Here is a 14886-nt window from a genome sequence, read left to right as displayed (position 1 = left end):
CACGTGGAACTACATGAAAATACTTTTGATTTTTGTTTCAAACCATTTAAAAAAATGTATCCCAATGTCACACATTGGCCCCATTACTTAATAAAGAAAGACCCATATTATACAGTATACTGTCCACAGCAGCACGTGTATGGGAGTGAAAGGTGAGAGCAGACATAACCCATGCCTTATTACCACTAGCGATCCTACACACACGAAAACGTCACTGCACAGCTATTTCCAGGTCTCTCCAGAGATGTTCGATCGGGTTCAAGTCCGGGCTCTAGCTGGGCCACTCAAGGACATTCAGAGACTTGTCCCGAAGCCATTCCTGCTTTGTCTTGGCTGTGTGCTTAGGATTGTTGTTCTGTTGGAAAGTGAACCTTCACTTCAGTCTGAGGTCCTGAGCGCTCTGGAGCAGGTTTTCATCAAGGATCTCTCTGTACTTTGCTCTGTTCATCTTTTCCTCAGTCCTGACTAGTCTCCCAGTCCCTGCTGCTGAAAAACATTCCCACAGCATGATGCTGCCACCACCATGCTTCACCGTAGGGATGGTGCTAGGTTTCCTCCAGATGTGAATCTTGGCATTCAGGCTAAATAGTTGGTTTCATCAGGACAGAGAACCTTGTTTCTCATGGTCTGAGAGTCTTTAGGTGCCTTTCAGCAAACTCCAAACGGGCTGTCCTGTGCCATTTACTGAGGAGTGGGTTCAGTCTGGCCACTCTACCATAAAGGCCTGATTAGTGGAGTGCTGTAGAGATAGTTGTCCTTTTGGAAAGTTCTCCCATCTCCAGGAACTCTATCGGGTTCTTGGTCACCCTCCTCACCAAGGCCCTTCTCCACCGATTGCTCAGTTTGGCCGGGCGGCCAGTTCTAGGAAGAGTCTTGGTGGTTCCAAACTTCTTACATTTAAGAATGATGGAGGCCACTGTGTTCCAGGGGACCTTCAATACTGCAGAATTTTTTTGGTACCCTTCCCCAGATCTTTGCCTCGACACAATCCTATGTCGGAGCTCTACGGACAATTCCTGGTTTCTGCTCTGACATGCACTGTTAACTGTGGGACCTTACATAGAAAGATGTGTGCCTTTCCAAATCATGTCCAATCAATTGAATTTACCACAGGTGGACTCCAATCAAGTTGTATATACATCTTAAGGATTATCAATGGAAACAGGATGCACCTGAGCTCAATTTTGAGTCTCATAGCAAAGGGTCTGAATACTTATGTAAATAATGTATTTCTGTTTTAAATGTAATACATTTAAAAACAAATCTTAAAACCTGTTTTCACTTTGTCATTATGGGGTATTGTGTGTAGATTGATGATACTTTTTAAAATGTATTTAATCGATTTTAGAATAAGGCTGTAATGTAACAAAATGTGGAATATGTGAAGGGGTCTGAATACTTTCTGAAGGCACTGTAAGTCAAGCATACAATGTAATACATTACAAAACAATACAATGCACTTCAAAAGTGTTTGCTTTTGAAATGTGTTTTATGTGTGATGCACAAACGCTTAGGTGTTTATATTTTAGTAGTGGTATTTGAACGAATTGCAAAAATCACTGAAGTTGGAGACTTATATCTCCCTCACTAATTTTAAGCGTCAGCAGTCAGAGCAACTTACCGATCGCTGCAGCTGTACACAGCCCATCTGTAAATAGCCCATCCAACTTGTTCACTTCATTTGCACACACTGTATACAGATATTTCTATTGTGTTATTGACTGTACGTTTGTTTATCCAATGTGTAACTCTGTGTTGTTGTTTTTGTCACACTGCTTTGCTTTATCTTGGCCAGGTCGCAGTTGTAAATGAGAACTTGTTCTCAACTGGCCTACCTGGTTAAATAAAATAAAATAAATAAATGTGTGTGTGGGACAGGTTTGTCCAAGTTTCTGAGCCCTTGGATCACTGTCTTCGTTCTGTCATGTTACATCTCCATGGGTGTGGACTATTTCAGTGACCAGAGCTCTGGTCAAAAGTAGTGCACTAGGCCTATATAGGGAATGGAGAGACTTTGGGACACACCCTCAGTCTATCATCCTTTTAATTCCCCATGTCTCTCTGCCTTTAATCTAATATTGTGCACGTATGCATGACCACACAAATACAAATTCAGGTCCCAATAGTTTATATATAACCCCCCCAGGGCCCCCTGTCCACTTGACACAATGTCACACACCTAGGCACTGCCAAGCCCCCGTCAACCACACACATGATGATTACGCAATACAACCTGCATCCTTATTGACGAACCCCCAAGCTGGGATGTCGGGCAGGGGGGCTCAGTGTGTTTGATTACACAAGGTCATACAATCAGGACCCCAGCTCTAGGGTGAGTGGAGGGGTTCGGACTCTGAGTTGGACCCCTTCCATACAGTACTACGCATACACACACTTCCCCCCACACACATAAACATACACACAACCCACTCTACACGTAAACATAGTTACACAAATACACACCTCGAGCTCTGTGCCCCGCCTGCCTGCTCCACATAGCAGCTGGCCATGAGGTATTCACATGCCTCTCAGTTACAGGGGGTCAGAGAGCAAAAAGAGGGGGGGGGGGGGGTCTGTCTGTCTGGGAGGGGCTGACCGTATATATCATCCTAAAAGGGGATGTTCCTTCCCTAATTCATCACTGCCCTTTATATCACCGCTTCTCCATATCACTGTATTGAGTAAATCTGCCTGGATCGCTATCCTTCTTGCATCTTCACCTGTTGCATCTCATCTACCGGTGTCTCCTTCTCATCTTCTTACATCCTCCAAATCAGCTGTATTCAATCTCAGTAGGTTCTCCTGTAGAGCCCAGAACAATGAAGAGTCTGTGTGGGGAGAGCGCTCACAGCCTACACACAGTTCAACTAGCTCCCAGCACCTCCACTACTTAGCCCTCACACAGAGATACAGAGACACAGATGCATAGGAACTCACATGCTGCCCACATGCGTCGCAAACAATGAAAAACAGACACACACATTCTCTACACAAACAGCTAAAAACAGATGGAACTATAATAAGGTACCACACTCAGAGTCCACATTCACACCACACACACGTGCACACACACACGCACGCACACACACCTTACAAAAAAACATGTCAAATTTTCATATTTTCACATTTACAGTTCACATATTAACACCACATTTTCACATGTATTACATTTACAGTTCACATGTGAGGAGAATAATATGTTTTCACCTCGTGAATTTCGGTTTGTGGTCGGATATATTGTTTCACATATGAAAATCTCAAAACATGTATATGTTAAAATCACATTTTCCATTTCACATGTTAAAAAAACTCCACGTGAAAATCTGAATTTCACATGGGAAAACTGCAATCTGTTTTACTTCATTTTTACCAGCATGTCACTTGTGCGACTAGAGGCGACAAAACTGTACTTCACACACACAAATTCATGCAAGGCTCTCCCTCGCCTTCCCTTTGGCAAATCTGACCATAATTATATCCTACCGATTCCTGCTTATACAGTGAGGGAAAAAAGTATTTGATTCCCTGCTGATTTTGTACGTTTGCCCACTGACAAAGAAATGATCAGTCTATAATTTGAATGGTTGGTTTATTTGAACAGTGAGAGACAGAATAACAACAAAAAAATCCAGAAAAACGTATGTCAAAAATGTTATAAATTAATTTGCATTTTAATGAGGGAAATAAGTATTTGACCCCCTCTCAATCAGAAAGATTTCTGGCTCCCAGGTGTCTTTTATACAGGTAACGAGCTGAGATTAGGAGCGCACTCTTAAAGGGAGTGCTCCTAATCTCAGTTTGTTACCTGTATAAAAGACACCTGTCCACAGAAGCAATCAATCAATCAGATTCCAAACTCTCCACCATGGCCAAGACCAAAGAGCTCTCCAAGGATATCAGGGACAAGATTGTAGACCTACACAAGGCTGGAATGGGCTACAAGACCATCGCCAAGCAGCTTGGTGAGAAGGTGACAACAGTTGGTGCGATTATTCGCAAATGGAAGATGGCATTGAGGAGTTTACCGCATCAGTCACCGGCTTCATTAATAAGTGCATCGACGACGTCGTCCCCACAGTGGCCGTTTGTACATATCCCAACAAGAAGCCATGGATTACAGGCAACATCTGCAGCTAAAGGCTAGAGCTTCTGCTTTCAAGGAGCTGAACACTAATCTGGACGCTTATAAGAATCCTGCTATGACCTCCAATGAACCATCAAGCAGGCAAAGCGTCAATACAGGACTAAGATCGAATCCTACTACGCCAGTTCTGACCCGCGTCGGATTTATCAGGGGTTGCAAACTATCATGGATTACAAAGGGAAACCCAGCCGCAAGCTGCCCAGTGACACAATCCTACCAGACAAGCTAAATGAGAGCACCAGCTCTTCTGGATGACTGTGTGATCTTGCTCTCAGTATCCAATGTGAGTAAGACCTTTAAACAGGTTAACATTCACAAGGCCGTAAGGCCGGACGCAATACCTATAACGCGTACTCAGAGCTGGCAAGTGTCTTCACTGACATTTTCAACCTCTCTCTGAACCTGTCTGTAATGCCTACAGCTGTAGTCGGAAGTTTTCATACATTTAGGTTGGAGTCATTAAAACTTGTTTTTCAACCACTCCACAAATTTCTTGTAAACAAACTATAGTTTTGGCAAGTCAGTTAGGACATCTACTTTATGCATAACACAAGTAATTTTTCCAACAATTGTTTACAGACAAATTATTTCACTTATAATTCACTGTATCACAATTCCAGTGGGTCAGAAGTTTACATACACAAAGATGAAGCTTTAGAAGCTTCTAATAGGCTAATTGGCATCATTTGAGTCAATTGGAGGTTTACCTGTGGATGTATTTCAAGGCCTACCTTCAAACTCAGTGCCTCTTTGCTTGACAACATGGGAAAATCAAACTAAATCAGCCAAGACCTCAGATTTTTTTTTTAGACCTCCACAAGTCTGCTTCATCCTTGGGAGCAATTGCCAAACTCCTGAAAGTACCATGTTCATCTGTACAAACAATAGTACGCAAGTATAAACACTGTGGGACCACGCAACCGTCATACTGCTCAGGAAGGAGACGCGTTCTGTCTCCTAGAGATGAATATACTTTGGTGGTACAAAAGTATCTATATCCACAGGTAAACGAGTTCTATATCGACATAACCTGAAAGGCCGCTCAGCACGGAAGAAGCCACTGCTCCAAAACCGCCATAAAAAAGCCATACTACGGTTTGCAACTGCACATGGGGAAAAAGATCGTACTTTTTGGAGAAATGTCCTCTGGTCTGATGAAACAAAAATTGAACTGTTTGGCAAAAATGACCATCGTCATGTTTGGAGGAAAAAGGGAGACGCTTGCAAGCCGAAGACCACCATCCTAACCGTGAAGCACGTGGGTGGCAGCATCTTGTTGTGGGGGTGCTTTGCTGCAGGAGGGACTGGTGCATGTCACAAAATAGATGGCATCATGAGGAAGGAAAATTATGTGGATATATTGAAGCAACATCTCAAGATATCAGTCAGGAAGTGTCACGTCCTGACCGTAGTAAGAGGTTATTTTCTATGGTAGAGTAGGTCAGGTCGTGACAGGGGGTGTTTTGCGTTGTTCTATGTTTTCTATTTCTATGTTTAAGTTCTAAGTTTTACATTTCTATGTTGTTGTTTTTTGGGTTGATCTCCAATTGGAGGCAGCTGGTCCTCGTTGTCTCTGGTTGGAGATCATATTTAAGTAGGGGTTTTTCTTCCTGTTTTTTTGTGGGTAGTTGTTTTCTGTTTCGTGAATGTAACCTGACAGAACTGTTGGCTGTCGTTTTGTTTCTTTTGTCAAAGTGTTTGTTTTCATTAAAATACAATTATGAGCACTCAACACGCTGCACCTTGGTCCCCTCTATACGACGCCCGTTACAGGAAGTTAAAGCTTGGGCGCAAATGGGTCTTCCAAATAGACAATGACACCAAGCATACTTGTGGAAGGCTACCCGAAACGTTTGACCCAAGTTAAACAATTTAAAGGCAATGCTACCAAATACTAATTAAGTGTATGTAAACTTCTGACCCACTGGGAATGTGATGAAAGAAATAAAAGCTGAAATAAATAATTCTCTCTACTGTTATTCTGACATTTCACATTCTCAAAATAAAGTGGTGGTCCTAACTGACCTAAGACAGGGAATTTTTACTAGGATTAAATATCAGGAATTGTGAAAAACTGAGTTTAAATGTATTTGGCTAAGGTGTATGTAAACTTCCGACTTCAACTGTACATGTTTCAAGCAGACCATCATAGTCCCTGTGCCCAAGAACGCCAAGGTAACCTGTCTAAATGAATATTGCCCTGTAGCACTCACAACTGTAGCCATGAAATTCGTTGAAAGGCTGGTCGTGGCTCACATCAACACCATCATCCCAGATACCCTGGACCCACTCCAATTCGCTTACCGCCCCAACAGATCCACAGAGAACATAATCTCTGTTGCACTCCACACTGCCTTCTCCTACCTGGACAAGAGGAACACTGTTCACTGACTACAGCTCAGCGTTCACACCATCATTATGTTTGCTGAAGACACGATGGTGGTAGGCCTGATCACCGACGACGATGAGACAGTCTATAGGGAGGAGGTCAGTGACCTGACAGTGTGGTGCCAGGACAACAACCTCTCCCTCAACATCATCAAGACAAAGGAGCTGATCGTGGACTACAGGAAACAGAGGGCCGAGCACGGCCACTTCGACAGGGCCATAGTGGTGCACGTCAAGAGCTTCAAGTTCCTCGGTGTCCACATCATTAAGGAATTAACATGATCCGCACACACCAACACAGTTGTGAAGAAAGCACGACAATGCCTCTTCCCCCTCTGGATGCTGAAAAGATTTGTCATGGTACCTCAGATCCTCAAAAGGTTATACCATTGACAGTATCTTGACTGGCTGCATCACCACGTGGTATGGCATCTGCTTGGCATCCGACTGCAAGCGCTACCTATATGTACATATCTACCTCAATTACCTCGTAACCCTGAATATCGTCTCAGTACTGGTACCCTGTGTGTAGCCAAGTTATTGTTACTCATTGTGTATTTATTCCTCATGTTATTTTTCTATTATTTTTTTCATTTTTTTCTCTCTGCATACTTACGGGCCGTAAGTAAGCATTTTACTGTTAGTCTACACCTGTTGTTTACGAAGCATGTAACTGATTCAAATCATAATAAAATTGTATCTATCACAATCAAAAAAATCTCAATCGCAGGTTCATATGTAAGAAAACTCCATATGTAAATATCTAATTAGCAGTTTCATATGTGAAAAACTCTCACGTGATTGTTTTTCACATGTGAACTTGCAATTCCACATGGAAAATCTAATTTTCAGTTTCACAAGTAAGAAAACTTCCCATATACCCCAATGTTTGTTAACAAAGTACATCTAATCAAACACTGTATAGCCTAAAAACATGGTTACAAATATAATTTGGATATCATAAATGGTCAGTCCTTGAATCCATAGCGTACTTTATAGATTTGAGAGTGGTTGCATTTCTCCAGCCCCATCTCTTAGATTTTTACTGAAACTGTGGCGGGGAAGACACTTTGTTAATGTTTCAATTAAGGATAGCTGCTTTAAACACGTTTAGTAATAGTGTTATTATATGGTGCAATACTCTAGTGAGTAAGTTACTTTTGTGCCATTAATATCAAGTAAAACATCTGAAGTTGAGTACTAAATTGTTAAGACTACAAACAAGAATGATATTGAAATTAAAACATAAACCCAAAAGTATTGATAGCAAAACAAAATATTGCAAGGAAATAATTGTTCCATGCGAGAACAAATGAATTGTAGATGGATGCAAAAATTGTTTTTTTTCAGTGATTTTTTTCTTTTTCTTTTTATGATAATGCAATTAAATAAAATGCCTCCCTCTTTCCTGCAATTTTCCTGTCTTTGGTTGTTACCCTGGCCTTTGCGTTTGCTGCCTTTTTTCCAGTTGCAAGTTTCAACATATTCATTTGAGCAACATAACACCTTGCATCCCACTGCTGATTTGCCTTTGAAGCTAAGAAGGGGTGGTCCTGGTCAGCCCTGGATGGGAAACCAAACGTAGCTGGAAGTGATGCAAAATAAGTGTGAGGTAAAAATAAGTCACGTGGGGGGCAAAACATTTACGAGGGAAAAACCCATGTGAAAAATGTACATGTGAAACATCACACGTGTCTAAAAACCACATGTGAAAAAAATAGAATATTTCAAACAGGGATGATCCCAAAGTGTCTCCCCACGCTCATTGCTATGCAAATCCTCTGGTGGACTACATACCTTGTGGTAAATGAACTGGACCTTCTGTTCCTTCTTTCACTCTGAGCCCAGTCGGAACCACTCTGTATCTCTTTTATCTCCTCTTTAACTCTGCGTGTGGTCTGCAAGAAAGGACAGAACACTCAACACATTAGCTCTGTGGTTAATGTGGTGTGACATGAATTTTTGTACCCTGTCAAACAAACGTTTCACCTACTAAATTACATTATTTACAGTGTGATTGTTTTTGTGGTTTTAATAAACAGCATTGAGAAGAATGCAACACTTTTTTTCTTAATTTGTACTGCATGCTTTAGAAGCTGGATGGGTGTAGGGGAGAGGAGGGGGAGAGCCTTGGAGAGAGAAGGAAAGAGAAAAACAAACTTTTTCTAACCTGAAAGCTTCTTCTCTGTCTTTCCTCTCTAAGAAACTTGAGCTCTATCTCTGGTATTTTTCCCAAGGGGTTGTCTCCAGACCTGGGGCTCAAAGACTGAGCTTGTGTGAGACGGCACAGGCTCTGATCTACAAAGATAGCCTACACAGATTTATACAGAGGAGAGACATAAAGCAAACACTTGCCGGTCACCCAGCCGACAGTTTATAAGGGTCAAATCTAGTTATCAAGCTTTGAAATCGAACATTGCATATGTGACTATTGATGTGTTCTATGTATTACCTATATGCATTCCATACGCATAGGCCTACATATGGTAGAAAGTCCTAGCAGGTCTAGCCACCATATTTCTATGCGCTGTAGCTCTCTCAAGCAGCCCTCTGCACATTAATGAGCTCCATATGACCCAGAGTGCCAGAGTGAGAGAGTTATGAAAACAGTAAACCTCCTACAAGGCACGTGTATTACAGGATGTCACATGGAGCTCAAACACAGGGCTACTGCTGACAAAAACCAAAGACCCTACAGTATTGCAAAACTTTCAAAGTTGAAAAGCACTACCAGGTACACACACACACGCACACACGCACGCACGCACACACACACACACACACACAGACGCACACACACACACACAACCCACAGAACCGGTCCAAAGAAAACAAGGGAGAGAAAGAAAAACACTAGACAGAGAGACATTAGGGAGTTCTATCAGCTCACATGGAAATACTCAACTGCAGTACTTGAAGGCTGAGGCTGCATTAACACATTGTAAACACAGCCAGGGCCAGGACATACAGTGCCTTCAGAAAGTATACACATTTTCCACATTTGATTGTGTTTCAGCATGAATTTAAAATGGAGTAAATAGAGATTTTGTGTCACTGATCTTCACAGAATACCAGGAGTAAAAATGTGCTTAACAAGTCACATAATAAGTTGCATGGACTCACTCAGTGTGCAATAATAGTGTTTAACATGATTTTTAAATGACTTGCCCATCTCTGTACCCCACACACACACGTATCTGTAAGGTCCTTCAGTTGAGCAGTGAATTTAAAGCACAGATTCAACCACAAAGACCAGAGAGGTTTTCCAATGGTTCGCAAAGAAGGGCACCTATTGATAGAATGTTTTAAACAAACAGACATTGAATATCCATTTGAGCATTGTGCAGTTATTACTTACACTTTGGATGGTGTATCAATACACCAAGTTACTAAAAGATACAGGCGTCCTTCCTAAGTCAGTTGTCGAAGAGGAAGGAAACCGCTCAGGGATTTTACCATGAGGCCAATGGTGATTTTTAAACAGTTACAGAGTTTATAAGCATTAAACTTTCAAATAGCTTTTTGTTGACTGTTGCTGGGTGCCATCGTCCTCTATCAGCAACGGCCTGTACCCTACCTGCACTAAGCTCTCTTCTGGCCCCTTATACTAAGTCTGAATTTGTCCTGCTAAGTGACCTAAACTGGGACATGCTTAAACCACCTGACCAAGTCCTAAAGCAATGCGACTCCCTAAATCTTTCTCAGATTATTACCAATCCCACAAGGTATGACTCCAAACACCCAGAAAAGGCTACTCTCCTCGATGTTATCCTCACAAATAATCCTGATAGGTATCAGTCTGGTGTTTTCTGTAATGACCTTAGTGATCACTGTTTTACAGCCTGTGATCGTAATGGCTGCTCAGTGAAACGACCTGTCCTGATTTGTCATAGACAGTTGCTAAAAAACTTTAATGAGCAAGCCTTCCTTCATGAACTGGCCTCTGTTAAATGGTATAGAATCAGCTTGATCCCCTCTGTCAAAGACGCTTGGACCTTCTTTTTTTATATTTTCAGTGGTATTGTTAACAAACACACCCCCATAAAGACAATGAGAATTAAAAACAGGTTTAGCCCCTGGTTCGACCGTGATCTTGCAGAGTTACTCCACCTCACTAGCTCCCGTTCAGGCAAATGAGAAATAAGTGCACTCAGGCTATGCGGAAGGCCAAAGTTAGTTACTTTAAGGAGCAGTTCTCTCTCTGTGGCGTTCTGGGAAACGGTTAAAGACCTGGAGAATTAACCCTCCTCCTCACAGCTGCCCATGTCCCTTCATTTTGATGATGTGGTTGTTACTGACAAGAAGCACATGGCTGAGCTCTTTAATCACCACTTCATTGAGTCAGGATTCCTATTTGACTCAGCCATGCCTCCTTGCCCGTCCAACATTTCCTCATCTCCCACCCCTTCTAATGCGACTATCTCCGATGCTTCTCCCTCTTTTTCCCCTGCCCCACTACAAAGTTTCTCCCTGCAGGCAGTCACTGAGTCCAAGGTGCTAAAGGAGCTCCTTAAACTTGACCCCAAAAAACCATATGGGTCAGATGTTTTAGACCCTCGCTTCTTTAAGGTTGCTGCTCTTTGAAGAAATGAACATTTTGTCCTGAATACAAATCATTATGTTTGGGGCAAATCCAAAAACACATCACTGAGTACCACTCTTCATATTTCAAAGCATGGTGGTGGCTGAATCATGTGATGGGTATGCTTGTCATCGGCAAGGAATATGGAGTTTTTTGGGATAGACCTCAGCACAGGCAAAATCCTATAGGAAAACTTGGTTCAGTCTGCTTTCCAACATACACTGGGAGACAAATTCACCTTTCAGCAGGACAATAACCTATAACACAAAGCCAAATATACACCAGAGTTGCTTACCACGTTGAGTGTGAGTTATAGTTTTGACTTAAATCGGCTTGAAAATCTACGGCAAGACTTAAAAATGGCTGTCGAGCAATGATCAACAACCAACTTGACAGAGAATAATGGGCAGATATTGTAGAATGCAGGTGTGCACGCTCTTAAATACTTTTATTTTTAAATTTAACTAGACAAGTCAGTTAAGAACAAATTCTTATTGACAATGACAGCCTAAACCGGCCAAACCTTGACAACGCTGGGCCAATTGTGCGCCTCCCTATGAGACTGCCTTAGACCGCTGTGCCAGTCAGGAGCCCCAGAAAGACTCACAGCTACAATCACAGCTAAATGTGATTCTAATATGCATTGACCCAGTGAGTTGAATACTTATCTAATCAAGATATATTAGCCTTTTATCCCCCCCACACAATTTTTCTTCCACTTTGACAGAGTATTTTATATAGATAGTTGGCAAAAAAATGTACAATTAAATCAATTTTAATCTCACTTTGTAACACAACAAAATGTGGAAAAGTCAAGGAGTGTGAATACTTTCTGAAGGCACTGTATACACTACATGACCAAAAGTAGGTGGGCACCTGCTCATCGAACATCTCATTCCAAAATCATGGGCATTAATATGGAGTTTGTCCCCCCTTTGTTGCTATAAGAGCCTCCACTCTTCTGGAAAGACTTTCCACTAGATATTGGAACATTGCTGGGGGGACTTGCTTCCATTCAGCCACAAGAGCATTAGTGAGGTTGAGCACTGATGTTGGCTGATTAGGCCTGACTCGCAGTCTGCATTCCAATTCATCCCAAAGGTGTTCGATGGGGTTGAGGTCAGGGCTCTGTGCAGGCCAGTCAAGTTCTTCTACACTGATCTCAACAAACCATTTCTGTATGGACCTCATTGTTTCCACAAAGTTGGAAGCACAGAATAATCTAGAATGTCATTGTAGGCTGTAGCGTTAAGATTTCCCTTCACTGGAAATAAGGGGTCTAGCCTGAACCATGAAAAACAGCCCCAGACCATTATTCCTCCTCCACCAAACTTTACAGTTGGCACTATGCATTGGGGCAGGTAGTGTTCTCCTGGCATCCACCAAACCCAGATTTGTCTGTCGGACTGCCAGATGGTGAAGCGTGATTCATCACTCCAGGGTCAAATGGCGACAAGCTTTACACCCCTACAGCCGACACTTGGCATTGCGCATAGTAATTTTAAGCTTGTGTACGGCAGCTCGGCCATGAAAACCCATTTCATGAAGCTCCCGATGAGCCGTTCTTGTGCTGACGTTGCTCCCAGAGGGAGTTTGGAACTCGGTAGTGAGTGTTGCAACCGACAGACAATTCTTACTTCATGCAGGGCAGAAATTTGACTAACTGACTTGTTGGAAAGGTGGCAACCTATGACGGTGCCACGTTGAAAGTTACTAAACTCTTCAGTAAGGCCATTCTACTGCCACTGTTTGACTATGGTGATTGCATGGCTGTGTGCTAAATTTTATATACCTGTCATAAACAGGTGTGGCTGAAATAGCCGAATCCACTCATTTTTGTGCATATAGTGTATAGCACTGTCAATATCACAGCCCTAGGAAAACCTTACCCTAGAAAGATCACATGTTAGCATGGTGTGTGTGTGTGACTACCATACACTGTTTTGATGTGTTAAGTTGTTGGACTGGATTCACTTCTGAAAAGTGCAAGCTAAGTCCTGTTTGGTTGCAAAGGTCATGAGCACAGAGTGTCCTGATTCTGTCCTGTGGCCACACTCATTCTGAATGACTTTCTCTCTTTCCCTCTCACAGACACACACACTCTTCTGTTCTGCCTCCAGGAAAATGGAGTAAACATAGTCTGTTAGCCACAGTCAACGGCAGAAATCCTCCCTGTGGTTGGCTGGAGAGAAGCATACGAAGTATGTTGTTGTGTTATCTGTTATTCCAGTTCCCTTGCATATCTCTCTGTGTGTGTTCTCCTGAATTTAGCAATGCTCCAATAAAGCCAATCATCCAATACACCCCATGACATTGCATGAGTTAGTCCATTCACATAGAGTACACTTAATCAGGGATTGCATGCAGCTATACAAACACACACAAACACTCACCTACATAGTCTACAGCTGCTCGCATTGCCACCAAAACCCACTACACCATTTCCACAAAAACATACTCCCTCACACATTCAATTCCTCAATGGTACTGGCTAGAGTTGAAAATGAAGCAAAGCAGTGTGGGAGGGTATTACCTTAGAGTAGCCTAGTAGATTGATTTATTAAGCCATTTAGTAGGACAAATGGGACATTCTGAAGTAACGGAGTAGGAGTCTGAAGCAAACCTGTTAGATGACTGAAGGGAATTATTTAGAAGTGTGTGGGGGTATAAGAGCAGTAGATTGACTAATTGAGTCAATAATTCGACAAATTCTGAAGTAACAGAGTAGGACAGAGGGGAGTATGAATGGGAGTATGTGTGTTAACAGTTGGACTGTTATTAACAAATCAGTGCAGTGTGTCGTGACGTGACTATCATTAATGTGATGACGGTTATTTTATCAAATCAATTAACTATGTTTAATTATTACGTGATTAAATTAATCATGTAACAATTAACTCATTAGCAATCTTGGGGCACCATGGAAAAAGTTTGTTATATGAGATGCCATTTCCCAAATTAAGAATATATCAGAATATATCGTTATCATACCAGTCATCCATTAATAATTAATTAATAATTATTAATAATTAATAATCTCATTTCAGTCTCATTCTGAATGTCATTGACTTCAAATCTGCACAAACGCTAGTCTAAATGATGATTTAGCGATACACAAATTGGCTTAATTATTTATTTACTAACTAAATAATCACACAGAAAAACAAACACACACACACAGACTTTTTCTACTGTATTATTGACTGTATGTTTGTTTATTCCATGTGTAACTCTGTGTTGTTTTATGTGTCGAACTGCTTTGCTTTATCTTGGCCAGGTCGCAGTTGCAAATGAGAAATTGTTCTCTACTACCCTACCTGGTTAAATAAAGGTGAAATAAAAGAAAAAAATAAACACACGGTATACGTTGAATTGATTACTAACATAATGCAATGAAAAGTCCATAGTGGACTAACCTGATATGATGCCTTCTTACACAATGAAAGGGAGGGGCAAGATAAAGAGAGCAGGAGAGATAAAGAGGGAACTCATTGTACACACATGTGGAAAATACGCTTATTGTAAATATGGATATTTAGCACCCTAACAATCGCTCATTCGGATTTAGAAATGCAACACATATTTATGCTTGTCTGTCTTTGTCGTCTCTCTGTTGAAAACGCCTGGTCCGTCTATGGGGAGTCAGTTCGACAGAAGTCTCTGGTTAGGTAAGTCTCTGGTTGTCCACCAGAGCTCACAATATCCTCAGTTGTAGTAGGCTTCTTTGTCTATGAGTGTTCGTTAGACTAGACACATCAGAAATATACCAATG

Source organism: Salmo salar, chromosome 12 (genome assembly GCF_965601325.2).
Source record: "Salmo salar chromosome 12, fSalSal1, whole genome shotgun sequence".
Lineage (NCBI taxonomy): Eukaryota > Metazoa > Chordata > Actinopteri > Salmoniformes > Salmonidae > Salmo > Salmo salar.
This window is presented reverse-complemented; position numbering follows the sequence as displayed.